The sequence below is a fragment of the Diceros bicornis genome, chromosome 20 (genome assembly GCF_020826845.1).
Source record: "Diceros bicornis minor isolate mBicDic1 chromosome 20, mDicBic1.mat.cur, whole genome shotgun sequence".
Taxonomy (NCBI): domain Eukaryota; kingdom Metazoa; phylum Chordata; class Mammalia; order Perissodactyla; family Rhinocerotidae; genus Diceros; species Diceros bicornis.
This window is the reverse complement of record NC_080759.1, coordinates 18,844,609-18,855,496: the sequence shown is the minus strand read 5'-3', so window position 1 is coordinate 18,855,496 and position 10,888 is coordinate 18,844,609. Positions and strand designations below refer to the sequence as shown.

General features: G+C 40.0%; 1 protein-coding gene across 4 annotated transcripts in view; it reads left to right on the top strand.

Annotated features, from left to right (window-relative positions):
* The first annotated feature begins 1,483 nt into the window (after positions 1-1,483).
* GPBP1 (GC-rich promoter binding protein 1) overlaps positions 1,484-10,888 on the top strand; it is an 80,870-nt gene continuing 71,465 nt past the window's right edge. Inside the window, exons 1-2 of one of the 4 annotated variants that reach the window (XM_058564053.1) lie at positions 1,484-1,703; positions 3,241-4,197. The gene's annotated coding sequence lies outside the window, so the exon portion shown is untranslated. Of the gene's footprint in view, positions 1,704-1,734; positions 1,994-3,240; positions 4,212-10,888 lie in introns of those variants that run through there. The other 3 variants (XM_058564052.1, XM_058564054.1, XM_058564055.1) reach the window with 3 other exon arrangements.

Sequence of the window (10,888 nt, the reverse complement as noted above, 5' to 3'; positions counted from 1 at the left end):
CTCTTGCTACACTTATTATGTAAATCAAACATTATTAGATACTAAGGATAGTAACCGAGCATATATAATTAAATAACCTGTTTGTCATACATTACAATTGTTTCTCCATTTCACTATTTGTTTTTCAACTTTATAAAGTCTTTTGCCATATGAAAGGCACAATTTAAATTATCAATATTTTCAAATTATCAATATTTTCTTTGTTTTTTGAACTGACATCATGTTTAGAAATAGAAGCAGGTCCTGTCCCAATACATAAGTTGCTTATGGATGCAACTTAAGTCTGGTACAGCCGAGTTGTGGCACCCAACTTCCATGTTGTGTAACCTTAAGCATGTTACTTAACCTGAACCAGTTTCCTCATCTGCAAAGCGACATAAATAGCACCCACTTCAGCCGCTGATATAAGGGTTAAATGCCTGACACAGACAAGGCATCCAGCAAGTGTTAATTCCTTTTCTTTGTACTCAGCGAGGCATTATTAACGGCCAAATGTCCATCTTCCCTATGAAGACTAAAATAAAAGACTGGGAGGTGTAATTTTTGGTGCGTTTACATTTAAACATTCTTTCAGGGAGCTTTTAGAAGCAGCTCATTAAACTACAAACCCCATAATGCATATAAAAGAACCATAAAGTTTCTGTGTAGGAAGCCGTTGTCGCTTGGAGGGAGGGCAAAGAGCCAAGTACTTTTTATTCTCTGGATTTTCCCTCCTTAAGACACCCTCCCCCCACATTCCCCCTCAGCACATAAGGTTGCTTTTTTTCTTCCTGGAAGGCTCATTTCCTAGGTTTCAAAGTAAGCCTTCAGTTATAAGGCGAAAAGGTATCGAAATTAGAGAACTGTGACTACCACAAAATTCATTAGAATAAATCTCATGGGCTGTGTAGGACCGAGACACTGTTGAAATAACTCTCACCTATCGTGGATTTAGTAGAAAGAAAAATGATAATTAGCACGACTATATCCAGTAGCCATTTTTACCCTTTGAGAATCTGGGCTTAGTTCCCCATGAGCGAACCTCGCACGCTCAGCCACTGCCTGCCGTATACATTATTTAGGACGGACACAGTCTCGTATTTGCATACGACGGCGGATCCATTGCTTCAGGGCGTCCAATTAGCCCTGCGCCGACACAGCCGTAGCTCCGCCCGCGCACGGCTGTGTACAGCCGAGCATGTGATCTCCCATCCGCCCAGGCCCGAGCGCCCTACGCGGCGAGTGGCGCGCGCCGCGGCCCTTTCCAGCTTCCAGCCGGGGAAGACGCCGCCGCGCGCGCCACTCAGCCCGCGCTGCCGCCTCCAGGAGCAACATTCCCTTCTCGCCCTCCCGGCGGCCCCACCAGCCCAGGTTCCGGGACGGCCCGGCGCGGTGGGGGGGCGGGGGGAGAAGGGGGCTCCTCAGGGAGCAGCGGGGAATTCCCCCTTCCACCGAACGTTCCCGATTGTTCGGCGTCCTCACGTCAGCAGCAGGGGGTAATCCCCGACTCCAGCTGCTCCTGACGTCACCGCGCGGCGCCACCGCCCCCCGCGCGCCCCTGCGTATGGGGCCTCCTCGAAGCCCCGCCCCAAGGCATAGCCACGCCCTCTTCCCTTCCCCCAGACGCCCGACGTAGAGGGCGGAGCTTCCTTGGCCGAGGCGTGAGCGGTTGCTTGGGCCAGAAGGTTCTCTGGTAGAGGCGCTCCTGCTGCCCCGCCCAGTAGGTTCGTTCGCAGCGCTTTTTCCACACCCTTTCTCCCTCCTTCTCGTCGCCCCGCCTTTCCCCTCCCTTCTCCTCAACCCCTCTAGTTCCTTCCCCGCCTCGCCACCTTCCACGATCTCGCGAGACTTGGCTCAGAACATTGCGGATCGGGTCGGCGCCATTTTGGGACTGAGACTGGTTGTGGGGGAGGGAAAAGCGGCAAAAGGGGATTATTCAAAGTACCGAAAACCTCCTCCTGTGATCGAGCGCAGTGGCACCCCCAGGCCAGGGGCACCTCTGGTGTGGCAGAAGGTAACACCGGCCTCTGTGCTCCGCGCCAGAGTCTGGGGGAGGAGGGGGGTGCCCGTGTCGGCGTGGGGGTTTGAGGGGTCGGGAGCGGCGTTGGCGGCGCGAGGTGTGAAGCTGCCTGCGGACCGGGGGGGGGGGGGCGGAGAGCAAGGCGAGAGCTAGAAGGACGGCGCGGGGAGGCCCCTCTGGGTATTGACTCGGCCCCGGTGCAGCGGAGGTGGCGGTTGTGGGGAGGGGGTGCGTGGCTTCGCCTTGGCGGCCGGGGGGAGGTGTTTGGCGGAGGCTGGGAGCGGGTCCGACGCTCTCGGGGCTCGCTCTTCCTTCCTCCGGCCTCTCGCGCACACCCGCCTCCTTTTGCACCACTGCCTCTCAGAGGGCTGAGGGAGTCGAGGCCGAGTTGTGGCCTTCGGTGGTTTCTTGAGCAGCGCGCCCGCTCTCCCCGCCTCTCCCAGGTCCGTGGCACTAGCTGTGGACTGAGTCGAGTGCTACCTTGTCCCTCCGAGCCCTTTGGGGTCTCAGGAGACCCGTTCTGTTTGGGGAGAGAACCCCACTTACGTGGTTTACGCAAGGGCTCTATACCTTCCACCCCCTCAGTGTCGGGAGAAACCTGTTTTCTTGATTCAAGGAAATGGGAACCGACAGCTTTATCCCACTGCTGCCGTCGGAAGCCGGGGAAGTCTCACCCTGTGGTGAATTTAAGGAATGTTCTCGCCCCACTTCTCTTCCCCCTCCTTTTCTACCCTTAGTGGGGAAAATGTGCCTCTTTTACACCTTCTGATTTGGAGAGAGCGTCTTCTCTATATTCCTCGTTCTCTAAGTTGCATATACTAATGCTTAGTGGCACCACACCTGTCTGTTCTTTTTCCTTTGGTACATCGAGTGGAAAATAGAGATCTGTTGTAAGATTGTATGCCAGCTTCATAGTTTTAATATTTATTCAAAAAGTATGGGAAGGTTTGCTTATGTAATCTTCAGTGTTATCTCCGCACCCCCTTCCCAGTTGAAATCAGTATTTGCCCTCCATAACATCATCTCCCACCTTTTTTTCTCTCTGTTCTTAAGTCGTTTTCATACGGTGGACTTTTTTGGGGTGTTTGCTTGGGCATAGCCTTTTTCTAGACCCCAGTAGAATTGTATAGAATTTCTCTCCAGAGGTTGACTCTTTAAGATGGGGTTTAATGTTTAGCTCAAAATTAAAACTCAGTATGTAATTTAAGTTCTTTTTTTTTTTTTTTTTATAACTTTTACAGGTGATTGAATTACTCAGATATGAAGATCATCTTCTAGGTTTTGTGTAAAAGGCCCCGGATATTTCAAGTGGCCATTTTGGAATTACAATGTTTTTGGATAATTTTGCCCCAGAAGTTTATTAAAATTGGCAAGAATCATCTCTGAAGTGAATTGATAGTAGTGAACAATTCTGCAAGCTACTTAAAAAGAGATCCAGGCATTTCTTCAGTATTTTGGTTCAAACGGATTATATAACTGGTTAAAGTGTTTCAGCTGGTGGTATTTTTGCCTTTCCCCCCAACCCTCTCCCCTGTTGTTGGTGTTCTTCAGCCAAAACTGTAAGATATGTTTGATTTGTGTACTGAGTAGTTTCGGCAGTTTCAGATTACTCTTTAAATATTGCTGAAGTTTCATGGCAGTTTATTTTTACCTTTATTAAAAGTTTTAGGAATTTTTGACCTCATCCGTTTTCATGTCACAATGGGACAGCTTTTCTAAATGAAGACATTGAAAGAATAGAGTTTTTTTCCTTTTATCTTTTATTTACGGGGAAATTTAAGATGTTGCAGTTTCCCAGCAGCATGGTAGTATTGAGATAGCTATGTGTCTCTGTATATGCTGATTAGGAATGCTCTTCAGATGTGAAATTTTCTTTTTGTTTTTGCTTTTTGGCTCATAAATTGGATATTTCGTCTGGAGTGGATAAGTACAACAGTGACCAGTACATGGAATAATAAAGAAGACTTTATAATCTTAAATCCAAGGAACTTGGCTAATTCTGGAGATAGCCATATGAAAACTTGAAAACAAGTATGGGTAGCTGACTTGAAGTAACTCTATGTCAAATAGTCATAGGTTAAGTATCTTCAAAGAACTTGGATATTATTTCAGAGGATACAAAATAAAAAAACAAACTGGAAAACGTAAAGATTACGGAGAAAAACCCAACACCTTCCTGTGCAGTCCTGTTGGAATTTGTAAGTACTATATGGTGAGCAAATCAAATGTTCATTTGTAAACTGTAATGAGAGTCAAGTTTATCCTATTTTATTATTGGAAACCTTTCAGTTTCTTGCAGTAATATTGCTTGGTTTCAGTTTCCTGGACAGTCTGAAAACAACTATTAAAGTAAATTGAAATGCAGAAGGAGTTAAGGTTTAAGAATATTTCAGATCAAAGAGTCTGAATTTAAGTGTTTGTGCTTCTGAAGTAAAAAGCAAAATCCATATGGTCGGTGTTCACCTTAGGCTTAATGGGGATTGCTAGAAAGGTAGGAAAAAACCCAACAAATATTTCATGTGTCTCAATAGCCAGTTTATTTGCTAAATGTGAGTTTAGACTGCATTCTAAATGTGGTTTGTGTTCCAATTTAGAGTTAAATATTTGTTTAAAACAAATTATGATACAGGGCTTGATTTTTAATCTGATATTTCATGAAGTAGCTTGTTTTAAGGCATAACTGTTCCTAACATTTTAATCCATTATAGAAATTAAGTTTTTGAAACAATTTGTTGAAGTGGTTTTGCATTTCAAATTATTCCTTAAGATCTCAGTTCAAAAGTCACATCATTACTAGGAACAGAAACTGAGAGGAACCGAGCAAGATGCTTTAAGAACCTTTAAAATAACTTAAAAAATGAGTATAGTTTTTTTCTCTTAGGAAGGTTGTGCTGGCTTAAGTTTATAAAGAAAACTTTTTAAAAAAAATTGTGAATATTGTTGTGATGGAAACCCTTTTGACAAGTGAGAGAATTACATTTTAATAATATTTGTATTTTTCAGGATTGATGGTGTGTTTAATTACCATTAGTTGCTACATTTAGTTTTTCAGTCAATCATAGGCATTCATTAGGAGTGTTTATTTTTAAGAAATTTACTAAAATTTATTTTTTAAGCCATTAATATTAGTGGGCAGATCAATGTAGCTGAAATTAGAGTTTATTTCATTTAATTATCTTTCTGAGATAAAAGATTGTAATTTTTGAACGCTTTGCCAAGATGGCCTAATAACTTGTCAGTGGCTCATTGGCTTCGAAACAGAACTTTTTTTGCTATGCTATTGAATCCTCTTAGCTCACTTAGAGCAGAAGAGGTAGTAGAGTCCAAAAGAATGTAGGTATTTAGATATGCATATATAGCATTTATTTTCTGACCTAAATTGAGATTCGAGTTTAATAGTTTTTTTCTTAGAATAGACTAGGTTATTTGTGTTTTCTCTGTCAGACCTTTGTGTAGTATTTGTAATTGAATTTCCACCTTGATTTATATAAAAATGTGGCGAGAACATTCTCCCTCTCTTTGCTTCTGAGAGCCTGTATTTTTGTGCATTCTTCAATTTAGTGGCTTTTCAAGTTACTCTTCGAGCATTTTCTAAGAATATGCATCTTAAAAGTGACCAAGAAGTTGAAATGAATGACCTTTATTCGTAGAAAAGAACCATGTAACATATTTTATTTGTGATTATTTTCTTTTAAATTGCTTCTGTTGATGTTGTTACCCAAGCAGTAGTATCAGGATAGAGCTTACTCCAGCGACTAGGGATCTTAACAATTAACTTTAATCCTTGAATAGTCTGGCATTTGTGAACTTTGTTTACAGCAATTGTTCAAGGACAAATTTACTTACTTGAACATGTTGATAAATATTTTATTTTATTGGCATTGAAATATATAGTACCAAAAGTAATTGGAACAGTTGCTGGGCTGCTGCTTTTCCCTCCATAAGTACTTCTTTTTCTCCTATCTCCCTTATTCTCATTTTTTTCTTCTTTTTTCCTCCTATGCCTGAACTATAGGTGTAAAAATAATAATCATAATGACTAATATTTATTGATGATGATTGTGTCATGTATTTTGCTGTGTGCTTTACATAGTATATCTCAATTCTTAGAATAATCCTATGAGGAAAGCACTAATAGTTACAGTGGTATAGGTGAGAAAATTTAAGATTTAGGGAGACTGAGACTGGGAGAAAGGTAACTTAGGACCAAGGTTATGTTGGAGTCTTGGCCAAATCTCCAAGTCTGACTTGAGAGCCCCATGCTCTTAATCAATATGCCATACTTAAACTGTCTTCTTGTGGATTATACTTTAACTGATTTATTTTAGAATTATTCTTGATATTTTTCTATTTCTTTTCATGTACTACTTCTCTTTGGTTAATATTGATCATTAGTGGAGTTTGGAGACAAGCTGAAAGACGAGAAACTACTGTCAGTTTTGCTATTTGTTAGTAGCTATTTGAATAACTTTGGTTAGCTAAAAATTAAAATGTGGTTTCAGGTAATACTCAGATCTCATTCACCCACAGCCTCTTTGTATGGGTATGAAGCTAAATGCATGTTAGCTTTGTATTACTTTTTCTCTGTTTTTAAACTGAGATTACTACATGGAATTTTGTGCTTAAAGCTGCTGACACTTTAGAATTGAGGAAGGGAGGAATAATAGGGAAATACAGGAAAGGGAAATAATAGGGAAAGAACAGGAGTGAGCAAAAGAGAAGAAAGTAAAATTTAGAGATTTACAAGAGAAGGGAATAAGGATGGCAACCTCTACTCTGAAAGTAAAGTTAATAAGTGAGGACCGAACCTAAACCCAGGCCAGATTATTTAATTGTCTTTGACCCAATTACCTTTTCTGTTTAATTTTTGATAAGAATGTTTAGATAACAATTTAGGTCCAGGTAAGGGTAGTGATGTAGAAAAAAAATAATGGGAGTTAGGAGATTTTTGGTTTCGAGTTTGGAATATTGGAAAAGAGCCTATGTGGCTTTATAAATTCATCTGACCTCTTTTGACTTTAGTTTCTTCATAAAACTGATGGAAATAATGTGTATGAAGGCTTTTTGTTAATTGTAAAGTATAATATAGATGTGAAGTTTTATTCTAATTACAATTTTCTAAGATTCTGTGTAATACATTTTACGTATCAAACAAATATTTATCATATAGTCTTTGAAATTATTTATTCTATCTCTTGTTTCTGTTAATGGCGTCAGTTGCATCACATTCATGCCCTGTGTTCCCATTTCCAGTTTCATTTATTAATCCTAGCTTGGTCCTTGACTAAGAAGTAACTTACTAACTCATCTCTTTGCCTTCAGTTCCGTTCTCTTCTCCCCATAGTCTCTCCTGTGGCCAGAGAAATCTACCTAAAGTACGGCTCTTGGTTTTGTTACTTAAGCAGCCCTTAGGGTCTTGTATTTGGTATTTTCAGGGAGGGTAGGTTGGAAAGAGATGTGTCGTTCCCCTCCCCCCGCACCCCCTATTTAATGGTTTATACGTTAAGGGGTTCCTAACATGAATTCTTTTTTGGCTGCATAGGTGGGCGTGGGAGACAGTGGTTTGAGAATTTTCCAAAGTTAATAATTTTGGGGATGCTTATATGTATTTTTCTGGGGAGCAGGTCTGTTGCTTTCAACAGGACCCTCACGAGAAACAAAATGTTAGCATTACTGATAAACCTTTTGTGGTTGGGTCTCTTTTTCAGTTTTACCTGCTTGCTTTTTCCCTTTTTGTCAGTTGCTCCACCCAGCAGAATAGTTACAGGCTTTTGCTCTATATCCCTTCAAGTAATTGCTAGTTTCTGCATCTTTCTGTACACGATATCCCACTCAGTTTCTTGTTCTTGAGTCATCTTTCTGTTCACAGTTTGATGAGTGCAATGTTTTTGGTCTTTCATTTTCTGCCCTTTAATTCAGTTTTCAGATTACATTTTTTAAAACCATATTTAAAAGTTTTTTCCATTCATTTTTTTTGTTTTTAGTAAGAACAAGAGTTTTAAAATCTTGGTTAAGTAGGTTGTGTTTCCTTTGCAACTCAGAACTTGTATAAATATATATATATTTTTTTTTTGTGAGGAAGATCAGCCCTGTGCTAACATCTGCCAATCCTCTTCTTTTTTTGCTGAGGAAGACTGGTCCTGGGCTAACATCCGTGCCCATCTTTCTCCACTTTATAAGGGATGCCACCACAGCATGACTTGCAAAGTGGTGCGTCGGTGTGCGCCCAGGATCCGAACTGGCGAACCCCGGGCTGCCGCAGCAGAGTGCGCACACTGTACCACTTGCGCCGCTGGGCTGGCCCCTGTAAATATATTTTTAAAAACTCTTAAACTGAAAAATTGTCAAGAATAGTTATCTTTATCTTTACATATGCGTACTAGTAAAAGACGTTAGTTTGGTTTTCAGTGAACGTAAATATACTTTTAATGACTTTTTAACAAAGTAATAAATATTTATTATCTCACATGGTTTCTGTGGGTCAGAAATTTGGGAGCAGTTTAGCTGAGTGGTTCTGGCTCCTTCCAGGTCTTTCTTAAAATTTCAGTTAAGGTGTTGACCAGGGCTGCAGTCGTTTGAAGACTGGAAGGCTGGAAGATCTCCTTCCAAGATGGTATTGGGCTTGCAGGTTGATGCTGGCTGTCGTCTGGGGGACTCAGTTCCTTACCATATGTGGACCACTCCATGGAGGTGCTGCTTGAATTTCTTTGCAACATGGCAGCTGCATCTGCCAGAGCAAGTGATCTGAGAAGAGAGAGGTAGAAGTGTAGTGCCTTTTATGACCTTTTTCAGAAATCAGTTCTGCCACATTCTTTTCTTAGAATTCTAGCCTGCAGTCAAGGGGAGAGGTGTTAGGCTCCCCCTTTTGTCAAAAGAATTTGTGGACATATTTAAAAACCGCAGTAGGAGGTAATCCTTCGCAATCAGTAGTCGTCAACATAATTAGCCAAAGTCTTCACCCCAGAAATAGGAGGTTGGGCTATTATAATTTTAGAGAAGAGAGTATTTCTAAATTTATATGAATTTAGGAGATTTAAATCTTTTTACTTTTCTAGCCCTTATGAGATAGGAAGGTAAGGTTTTTTTTTTTTTTTCCCCTTTTGCATTAATCTCCCAATCAGCGTAATGAGGGAGCTCTTTTTTTAATTGTGGTAAAATGAACATAAAACTTATTATTTTAGCCATTTTTGAGTGTACAGTTGAGTGGCATTGAGTAAATTCACCTTGTTGTGCAACCATCACCACCATCCATCTCCGGAACTTTTTTTATCTTCCCAAGCTGAATCTCCGTGTAACCATTAAACATTAACTCCCCATTTTGTCCTCTCCCCATCCCCTGGCAATCACCATTCTACTTTCTATTTCTGTGAATTTGACTACCCTAGGTACCTCATATAAGTGAAATCGTGCAGTATTTGTCCTTTTGTGACTGGCTATTACCAAAAACACAGAGAATAGCAAGTGTTGGAAAGAATGTGGAGAAATTGGACTCCTTGTGTGCTGCATTTTATTTTATCACTGTATTTTATCACTGCATATGCATTTTACTTAGCATAATGATAAATATTGGTTATTAAAATCCACTCATGATAAGTGTTGATATCCACAACATGTGAAGAACTATGACTCAACAACAAAAACAGTCTGAGTAAAAAATGGGCAAAGGACTTAAATAGACATTTATCTATTATGCATATTTATCACTGCATATGCATTTTACTTAGCATAATGTCCTTGAGGTTTACCAAGTTGTAGCATGTGTCAGAATCAGCATTTCCTTCTTTTTAAGACAGAATAATATTCCATTGTATATACCACATTTTGCTTATCCATTTATCCCTTGATGGACATTGGGTTGCTTCCACCTTTTGGCTATTGTGAATAATGCTGCTGTGAACATGGGTGTACAGATATGTTTGAATCCCTTTGTTTAATTCCAGAAGTGGAATTGTTGGATCATGTGGTAATTCTATTTTTAATTCTTTGAGGAACCTCCCTACTGTTTTCTGTAGTGGCTACACCATTTTTTATCCTCATCAGCAGTGCACAAGGATTCCAGTTTCTCCACAGCCCTTCCAACATTTGTTATTTTCTGTGTTTTTGGTAATAGCCATCCTAATGGGTATGAAGTGGTATCTCATTGTGGTTTTGATTTGCATTTCCCTAATAATTAGTCATGTGATTAGTAATGTCTTCTTATGTTTATTGGTCATTTGTATATCTTCTTTGGAGAAATGTCTAAGTCCTTTGCCCATTTTTTAATCAGATTGTTTTTGTTGTTGAGTCATAGGAGTTCTTTATATATTCTGGATATCAACACTTATCATAATGAGTGGATTTTAATAATATTTATCAATGCTTTCCATGTTCCAGACAGTGTTCTAAGCCTTTTATTAACTGGTTTAATCCTCATAGAGATTGTATGTGGGAAGGTCCTATTGTTGTCCTCATTTTACAGATGTGAAAATGAAGGCACAGAGATTTTAAGTCGCTTGCCAAAGTCACACAACCAGTAAGTGGTATTTCTGAACCTGTACGTTCTTTATCCAGAACTTAGGCTTCCTTGCTATATATGTATTATGTCAATTCCCCAGAACAGTAGTTCATAAATACAAATGATAGCATTTGACTTTTTCTTTCTATTTTATTTTAAAACCTGATTGACATCTTCTTTTGTTTTCTAAAATCCTTTGTAGGAAATTTGGATTAAAAAGGGGGAAATTGTTTTTATAGGCATGATAATGGACAAATGGTTTTATGGGCAAAATAATGCCATCTTGAATTCATAGAACAATCTTCTTTTGAGTGGCTTGAAATGTTAGACATTATCTAATTTATACTTGAACATACTTGGAAAATAAATGACAACATTTCTGTATTGGAAATGAG